Here is a 9,554-nt window from a genome sequence, read left to right as displayed (position 1 = left end):
CAACGCTTGCTGAAGGTTTATGGAGACCAGACAGCAGAGCTGAGCACCATGAGGTGGTGGGTGATGCGTTTAAACATCAGCAACACAGGGTCACCTCCACTGATACTGATTATTGTGAGCACAACATGCAGGCTCAGGTACACCAACGTTCAATATGCACAGATGTCACAGTGACTCTGTTTAAAAAAGCAATTTACAGCTGTGAATCTGCACCATCCAACAGTGTGACAGTGTCTCTTTTGTCACTTCATAGTACCATGGAAATAAATAGGAGGCATTACTTTCAGAGCAACGTCTCTCTATGCAGCCTGCACCTTTCCTATTTACTCAGTGCAGCCCAGGCAAGCCACAACGCTGCACACCCACGTGTTACGCTGTGTCCCAACACAACGAGTGCAGCTCTATTGCTGGCTGCTGCACTCAGCAATGACCCAGTTGAACAGCTGAGCTACAGGAGAATGCATCAGAGAGGCTGGAAAAGAGCACAGCTGGATGGAGAGACATCATGACCAGGAGGCAAAACACACAGCACACACAGGGAGGAGCACAACGCTGCAAAGCAAGAATGCAGTGCCTGCACCTCTTGGAACACAGGGCTCAGAACCTGCTGCATATTTCTGTTTGCAAGTTCGCTATCTTTACACGGCACGTATAAAACATGCACCGTGTTGTTGTTGCTGCTTAAGGGAGTAGAGGGAACACGAGGCATTCTAGACAAACACAAACAACCAAGCCCTCAGAAGCTCTCTCACACACTCAGATGCTGACCACTACACTTCCAGTGGATCGTCAGCCATGCCAGCTCTGCCCCAGCTCTATCTGCTCTTGCTCCATCTCAAGTTACAATTACTGAAGCATTTATACAAAAGCACTTCTCACAAAAAGAACCTCTCACTGCAACAGACAGCACTGCACACCGATGGCATTCAACACAAACCAAAACAAGTCACACAGGGAAGCTGCATAATGGGGAATTATAACAAAAACCTTCTTACCCTCTTCATGATTTCCATTAACATCAGAGAATGCAGCCCATGTGCACAAAGCAAAGCTGCAACTCCCTGTGCATCGAGTGAACGTGGCTGGAAGATTACATAGAGCAGGACAAACGTATTTCCAGGCTGGAGCATTGGCAGGTCCCACTCTCCTCACTCAGTGGCGTGCCTGGAAACGCTTGCACGGAAGCCCTCATCAGCTACAGGAAGCCAACCACTGCAACTGATGAACTCTGCTCGCTTCACAGGTGGCACCAAATCCAGCCCTCACATCCTGCAGGCTCTGTCCTCATCCAGCTCACAAAAGGACTGTCAGTAGAAACACACATTTCTGTGGACCTCTTGAAAGACAGGGAATTTCTGTTGTGCCCAGAGCTAGAAGGCTGAGGGACTGAAATCCAGGGGAGACTCAGAAAGCACACACCCAGTTTCCTGTTAATATCCACAGCTTCCAATTACACTCACGTTCTTGTGGAATGGGAGGAAAACTACAAATGCAGATCTAAACAAGCAGACATGGAGTTAACTATCAAAGCACAGGAGCCACACTAAACAAGCCGTGATGCTGCCTGAAGCGCAGACCCAGTGGTATTAAAAGCCGTGAAACTGTCCCACAGACTGCATCCCGGGGCTCTCGACATCAGCATCCCCCACGGGGACAGGGACAGCCGGGAAATGCTCGGCATCGTCGCCGGCCACCCCCGGGCTGCAGCGCTGCGCCGGCAGGCTGGGCAGCACGGGCTTGAGGAACTGGAACTCGCTGTTGCCCGAGCCCGTGCTGAGGCTGAGCTCGTAGCAATAGGCGTGGGGCAGGGTCCCGGCAGCGGCCCCGTCAGCCACGCAGCTCTGCACGCCGCTGGGGCCGTAAAGCACGTGCCCGCTACTCGGCTCCTTGCTCTTGCACGCCTTGCACACCGCAAAGGCCGCCGCCGACACCAGGAACAGGAGCGAGACCAAGACCAAGGCGACGATCAAGGAGGCGGTGAGGGAGCCGTCGTCGTCGTGCGCGGCGGGGCTCTGCTGCGGCAGCTCAGCGTCCCGGGAGCCGTGCAGGAGGAGCACGCTGAGCGCCGCGGTGGCCGACAGCGGCGGCCGCCCGTTGTCCCGCACCAGCACGACCAGCTTCTGCTTCGCCGCGTCCCTCTCCGTCGGCGGCCTCCTCAGCCGCACCTCCCCGCTTTGGGCGCCCACGGCAAACAGCCCCGGCTCCGTGGCCCTCAGCAGCCGGTACGAAAGCCACGAGTTCTGCCCCGAGTCGGCGTCCACGGCCACCACTTTGCTCACCAGGTCCCCCGCTTCGGCCCACGCGGGCACCGGCTCGCTCCAAGCAGGGCCGCCGTCCTGCGCGCTGGGGTGCAGCACCAGCGGCGCGTTGTCGTTCTCGTCCACCACCAGCAGGCGGACGACGACGCTGCTGCTCAGGGGAGGGGACCCCGCGTCCGCAGCGCTCACCACCACCTCCACCTGCCTCAGCTGCTCGTAGTCCAGCGGACGCAGCACGAACACGGCTCCGCTCTCGGAGTTCACGGACACGCACGAGCACGGCTCTCGTTCCGGCGGATCGGCCGCCACCAGGGAATAGCTCACCTGGCCGTTGGCTCCCGCGTCCGCGTCCCTTGCCTGCACGGCCCCGACCAGCAGCGCGGGGACGTTGTTCTCGTGCACGTACATGGTGTACGACGTCTGGTTGAAGACGGGCGCGTTGTCATTCACGTCCGAGATGTCCACGGTGAACGTGTGGCTGCCGCTCAGACGAGGAGACCCTGCATCTGCGGCCGTGACAACCACCGTGTAACGTGCCGTTTGCTCCCGGTCCAACGCGCTCACGGTCACCAGCTCGTAGTAGTTCTTAAAGGCTGGCCGCAGGGAGAAGGACAGCTGTTCTTGCAGGGCACAGCTGATCTCCCCATTCACACCGGAATCCTTGTCGGTGACAGAGAAGAGTGCGACCACTGTCCCGGGTGCTGCATTCTCAGGGATCGGGCTGCTGAAGGAACTGACCACGATCTCTGGTGCGTTGTCGTTCACATCCACCACTTCCACCAACACCTTACAGAGTGCTGAGAGACCTCCACCATCCGTTGCACGCACACTGAGATCATATTTCTGTTTCGTCTCAAAATCGAGAGGCTCTTTTATTCGAATTTCTCCATTTTTTGTGTTGATTGTAAATGCTGACTGGCTCTGACTCACCACTTGGCTGAACTGATAGGAAATGTCACCATTAATTCCCACATCTGCATCGTTGGCCACCACACGGAGAACTAAGGAGTCCTCAGGGGCACTTTCCACTATGTGTCCAGTATATAAATCCTGTGTGAAGATGGGAGCATTGTCGTTTACGTCCAGAACTATGATGTGGATTTGGGTGGTTCCACTCCTCGGTGGAGAGCCCCCATCCGTGGCAACGAGAGTGAAATCCATCTCTGGCTGCTCCTCTCTGTCCAGAGGCTTTTGCAAAACCAGCTGGACCTGCATGTCATGCTCATGTTTTCTCTGATAGGAGACAGTGAAGAACTCGTTCTCAGGAACGATGCTGTAAGCCTGGATGTCATTGCTGCCAATGTCCAGGTCCTGAGCAGCCTCCACTGGGAAAAGGGAGCCAGCTTCAGTAAATTCAGGGATCTCAAAGGTCACCCGTTCGTCCGGGAAGACGGGCGAGTGGTCATTGATGTCCTCCACGGACACCTCAATGGGAAAGAACTGCAGCGGGTCGGCGAGCAGCAGCTCGAAGGCGAGCGTGCAGGTGCGGGAGCGTCCGCACATCTCCTCCCGATCGAGCCGCTCGGCGACTACGAGGCGGCCGCTGCCGCGCTCTAAGCGAAAGTGCTGCCGGCCGGCCGGCGAGGCGATGCGCGCCCGGCGAGCCGACAGCTGCGCCGGGGCCAGCCCCGCGTCCTCCGCCACGTCGCCCACCGGCGAGCCGCTCTCGCCCTCCTCGGCCACGGAGTAGCGGATGGGCTCGCAGCGAACGCGCGCCACGCCCAGCAAAGCCCACACACACAGCACTTGCCTCGCAGCCGCCATGCCGGGCCGCCGGACGCCCTCCGGCCGGCCGGGAAGCGCGCTCCGCCGCGGGAAGCGGCGCCCGGCAGCGGCGCGGCGCGGCGGGACGGACGGACGGTGGGCCTCCCTCCCCGCTCGGCTCCCTCGCCGCCTCTCGCCGACTGCGGACTGAGCCCGGAGCCCGGAGCGCGATCGTCACAGCGCGGCGGCGGCACACACGCACCTCACGGCAGCACGGACAACCGCTCGCCGCCGCCGCTCTCCGCCGCCGCTCTCCGCCGCCTCCTCCCGGATGCGCTGCGCTGCGCTCGGCTCGGCTCGGCCACTCCCTCTCCCCGCCCCGCCCGCAGCCGCTCTCCGCCGCCTTGGCCACGAGCACCACCCTGCGGCCCGCGGCGGGACTGCTCCGGGGACGGGACGCGCTCCTGCCCGCGCCCTCTCGCCGCCACACGCAGCGGACAACGAAAGAAGAAAACACGCAGCGCAACGCAGCGTCTCTTTCCAAATATTCCATGCCATTGCACTTTTAATTCAACATTTCCACACGCGGCGTGGCAATCACTTGCTCTGTTTGGAGAACAGGATATTTCAAGGGGAGCACATCAGACAGTGCTCCATCACAATCCCATCAGGAGAACAACAGTAAATCAAATGAAAATTCATGGAGTTTTTAGACAAACTCTGCAGACCATATTGTCACTGCTGCTCTTCACGCTCATTGTGAATCCTCAGCAAGAAAGAATAAAAGGGATGGCACTAAACTGAGGGCCACTTTTACACTTCTGTCACTGTTTCATTTGCACAGAATGTTCTCTAACACAGTTCCTGGATTTGCGTTACAATCCATCCAAACACACTGAACCTATTTTCTTTAACGGAGGATGAGGGAAGGCTGAGGTCCTCAACGCCTCCTTTACATCTGCCTTTAATAGGCAGATCGGTTATCCTCAGGGCATTTATCCTCAGGGCACTTTACAGCATGATCTGAAAGTCTTGCATGAAATGCAGAAAAACGAAAATAAAAGAAATGAAAATTCATACAGCCTCTTCTAAGACTGCAGACTCTGCAGACCATATTGTCACCGCTGCTGTTCACTCTCATTGTGAAACCTCATCAAGAGAATAAAAGATACGACACCAAACTGAGGGCCGCTTTTACATTCTTGTCCTTGTTCCATTAGCACAAATTGTGCTCTGAGACCATTCCTCGATTTGTCTTACAAACACACTGAAAACTTTTTCCTTATCTGAGGATATGGAGAAGGCTGAGGACCTCAATGCCTTCTTTACATCTGCCCTTAATAGGCAGACCAGCTATCCTCAGGGCACTCTACGGCATGATCTGCAAGTCTTGCATGCTACTCAGAAAACACCCCCAGTGATTCAGGCAGGCAGTGAGAGAGCTCCTCCTCCATCTTGACTGTCACAAGTCCGTGGGGCCAGATGGGCTCCATCCTGAAGTTCTGAGGGAGCTGGTGGAAGTGACTGCTGAGCCACTCTCCACCGTCTACCAGTGCTCATTGTTCTCTGGGGAGATCTCATAGGAATAGAGGCTTGCTGATGTGACTCCCATCTACCAGAAGGGCCGTAAGGAGGTTCTGGGGAACCACAGGCCTGACAGCTTGACCTTGGTACAGGAGAAACTTATGGTGCAAATCATCTTGGGTGAGATCACACGGCACACGTGAGGCATCCAGGGAATCAGGCCCATCAAGCACCGGTTCATGAAATGCAGGCTCTGCTTGACCTTCTATGACTGCATGATCAGACTGGTAGATGTAGGTAGGAAGGCTAATGGTGTAGTCTACCTAGACTTCAGCAAAGCCTTTGACACGGTCTCTCACAGCATTCTTCTGGGGAAACTGGCTGCCTGTGGCCTGGACAGGCATACCTTTCTTTGGGTAAGGAACTGGCTAGAGGGCTGTGCCCATCAGTACTAATTAATGGAGCAAAGACCAGCTGGTGAGCCATTACAAGTGGCTTCCCCCAGACGACAGTACTGGGGCCCATCTTGTTTAAAATCTTTATTGATGACCTAGATGAGGGGCACTGAGTGCACCCTCAAAAAGTTTGCAGATGACAACAAGTTGGGGGGTGGTGTTGATCTGCCTGAGGGTAGGGAGGCCCTTCAGAGGGATCTTGATTAGCTGGAATGCTGGGATGAGATGAATGGGATGAGGTTCAACAAAACCCAGTGCCGGATCCTGCACTTTGGCCCCAATAACCACATGCAGTGGTTTAGGCTTAGTGCTGAATGGCTGCATGACTGTGAAGAGGAAAGGGACCGGGGCGTGTTGGTTGATGCTCGGCTGAACATGAGCCCACAGTGTGCCCAGGGGGCCAAGAGGGCCAACGCCATCCTGACCTGCATTGGAAACAGTGTGGCCAGCAGGAGCAGGGAAGGAATCATCCCTCTGTACTCAGCACTGGGGTCGCCACCCCTGGACTACTGTGTTCAGTTTTGGGCCCCTCACCACAAGAAAGACATTGAGGCCCTGGAGCGTGTCCAGACAAGGGCAACAAAACTGGTGAGTTGTCTGGAGAAAAGTATTGTGAGGAACGGCTGAGGGAGCTGGGATTGTTCAGTCTGGAGAAGAGGAGGCTCAGGGAAGACTTCATTGCACTCTACAACTTTCTGAAGGGAGACTGTGATGCGGAGGGATTTGGCCTCTTTTCCCAGGCAACAAACAAGGAAATGGCCACAAGTTGTATCAGAGGAGGTTTAAGTTAGACATAAAGAAGAACTTTTGCTCTCAGAGAGTGGTCAGGCACTGGAATGGATGCCCAGGGAGGTGGTGGAGTCGCCGTCCCTGGCAGTGTTCAAGAGGTGACTGGATGAGGAGCTACGAGATCTGGTTTAGAGCTTCTGGTAGCAATGGTGAAGGCAGGGTAGTTGGACTGGATGATCTTGCAGGTCCTTTCCAACCTTGTGATTCTATGATCTTGTCTTAGTTGACCTTCATGAGGTTGGCATGGGACCACCTCTTCAGCCTGACAAGGTTCCTCTGGATGGCATCCCTTCCCTCTAGCATGTCAACTGCACCACTCAGCTCTGTGTCATCTGCAATACTGCTGAGCGTGCACTCAGTTCCACTGGCCATGTCACCTCCAAAGATGTTAAAGAACACCACTGCCAGCAGTGAGCCCTGAGGACAGACACACATCAACGGCCTCCACCTGGACATCGCAGTATTGACTACAACTGAGTGTGACCATCCAGCCAATTCCTTGAGCACCAAGTGCTCTGTCCATCACATCCATTTTTTGTTCAATTTGGTGACCAGATGTCATGCTCAATCTTATCAAACCTTTCACAAGTCCACCTAGATGTCATCAGCTGCTCTTCCTTTTACCGCAAACGCTGTAACTTCATCATAAAAGGCCACTGTGTTTGTCAGGCACGTACCACCCGTCATGACCGCTGATTTTCAGGTGTCTCAGTAGGACCTTCAGGATGATCTGCTCCACGATCTTCCAAGGCACAGAGGTGAGACTCAGTGGCCTTCAGATCAGTGCATCTTCTTTTTTTCCCTTTGTGAAAATAGGAGTTATATTTCAATTGTCCAATCAGTAGGAATTTCACCCGACAGGCAAGAAATTTCACATATGATCAATAGCACTTTGGACACTTCATCCACCTCTGAACCCATGGATGGATCTCATTGTGTCCCATGCACTTCTGCTCCTGCAGGTTCTTTAGATGATCATCAACCCGGTCTTCACTGATAGCAGGCACATCTTCCTTCTCCCAGTTCTTACCTTTGCTTTCTGCAGCTGGGGCCGTGCAGCTACAGCCCTGGCTGGGGAAGACTTTCACAATCCCTAGCTCACCACACAGAAATATCCCTCAATTCTCCATCACTGTTGAATCACATCCTTGCATTTACAAACTATGTACAGTTGTGAAGAACGGTTTTAAATTATAAACCATTGAAAGAGTAAAATTTCATCAAAAAACTCTAATGAAGACATTGAGAACACAGGAAGAAATGCATCCATTCCCATCAAACCAGCCTGATGCATTGCTGTCACCAAAAAAAGGTCAAATATCCCACTGGATTCATGGTTTTGTTCCTCTTTATTTTTTTGAAGTTACAAGAAAAATATTAAGAACTTCAATGTTTTGTTCCTTTCATAGTTACAGTAATGTACATTCTAAGGGTTGCTCTGAAAGTAATGCCTCCCATTCTACTGTGGTGGCCCATGATATCCAAGGTGGATGTTGAAGGTATGGCAGCAGAGGTTGAACCTTCCCACCAACATCCCATTCTCTTTGGTAACCACGTGGCAGATGGATGCAGAGGGCAGTCTGATAAACTGACATCTGACATGGAAGTGCGTATGTGGCAACCAGGCATCACTGACTTATTCCATGCAGAAACAATTGCACCCACTGAGATTCACCAACGCTTGCTGAAGGTTTATGGAGACCAGACAGCGGAGCTGAGCACCATGAGGTGGTGGGTGATGCGTTTAAACATCAGCAACACAGGGTCACCTCCACTGATACAGATTATTATGAGCACAACATGCAGGCTCAGGTACACCACCGTTAAATATGCACAGATGTCACAGTGACTCTGTTTAAAAATAGCAGTTTCCAGCTGTGAATCTGCACCATCCAACACTGTGACGGTGTCTCTTTTGTCACTTGATAGTACCATGGAAATAAATAGGAGGCATTACTTTCAGAGCATTGTCTCTCTATGCAGCCTGCACCTTTCCTATTTACTCAGTGCAGCCCAGGCAAGCCACAACGCTGCACACCCACGTGTTACGCTGTGTCCCAACACCACGAGTGCAGCTCTATTGCTGGCTGCTGCACTCAGCAATGACCCAGTTGAACAGCTGAGCTGCAGGAGAATGCATCAGAGTGGCTGGAAAAGAGCACAGCTGGATGGAGAGACATCATGACCAGGAGGCAAAACACACAGCACACACAGGGAGAAGCACAACGCTGCAAAGCAGGAATGCAATGCCTGCACCTCTTGGAACACAGGGCTCCACACAAAGCAAACCACAGCAGCACTCTCAGAACCTGCTGCACATTTCTGTTCATCACGTTCCTTCAGAGAACATGCAGGGAAACCTTCCTTCTCACTCAGCGGTCTGGGAATGTGTGATGCCAATTGCAAACGCAGCTTCCCTCTGCAGCTCAATGCCATTGCACACAGCCCTTCCTTTCTCCACCCACAAAGGCACCGGCTGGGCACAGTCACTGCTAATGAAGGGAACCCCAGAAAACTGCCCCACACACTGAGCCCCGCACCTCTGCACTTCTGCATCCCCCACACCGATAAGCATGGCCCAAATGATCACCCAGCACATGGGACAAGAAAGGAGCTGGGCACCGGCGAAAGAACCCCACTACAGAGGCAATCCAGAAACACACAGAACACATCAGAATCCTGTCTTTACATGGTACGTATAAAACATGCACCGTGTTGTTGTTGCTGCTTAAGGGAGTAGAGGGAACACGAGGCATTCTAGACAAATACAAACAACCAAGCCCTCAGAAGCTCTCTCACACACTCAGATGCTGACCACTACACT

At 53.7% G+C, this 9,554-nt stretch overlaps 1 pseudogene across 1 annotated transcript; it reads right to left on the bottom strand.

The window, feature by feature from the left end:
- Positions 1 to 1,586: 1,586 nt before the first annotated feature.
- Positions 1,587 to 4,055, bottom strand: LOC306951854 (protocadherin beta-15 pseudogene; annotated as a pseudogene). The gene has a single exon. The product of its transcript is annotated as a protocadherin beta-15 pseudogene (transcript).
- Between the last annotated feature and the right edge of the window lie 5,499 nt (positions 4,056 to 9,554).

The sequence above is a fragment of the Tetrao urogallus genome, assembly GCF_951394365.1.
Source record: "Tetrao urogallus genome assembly, chromosome: 14".
NCBI lineage: Eukaryota > Metazoa > Chordata > Aves > Galliformes > Phasianidae > Tetrao > Tetrao urogallus.
This window is presented reverse-complemented; position numbering and strand designations above follow the sequence as displayed.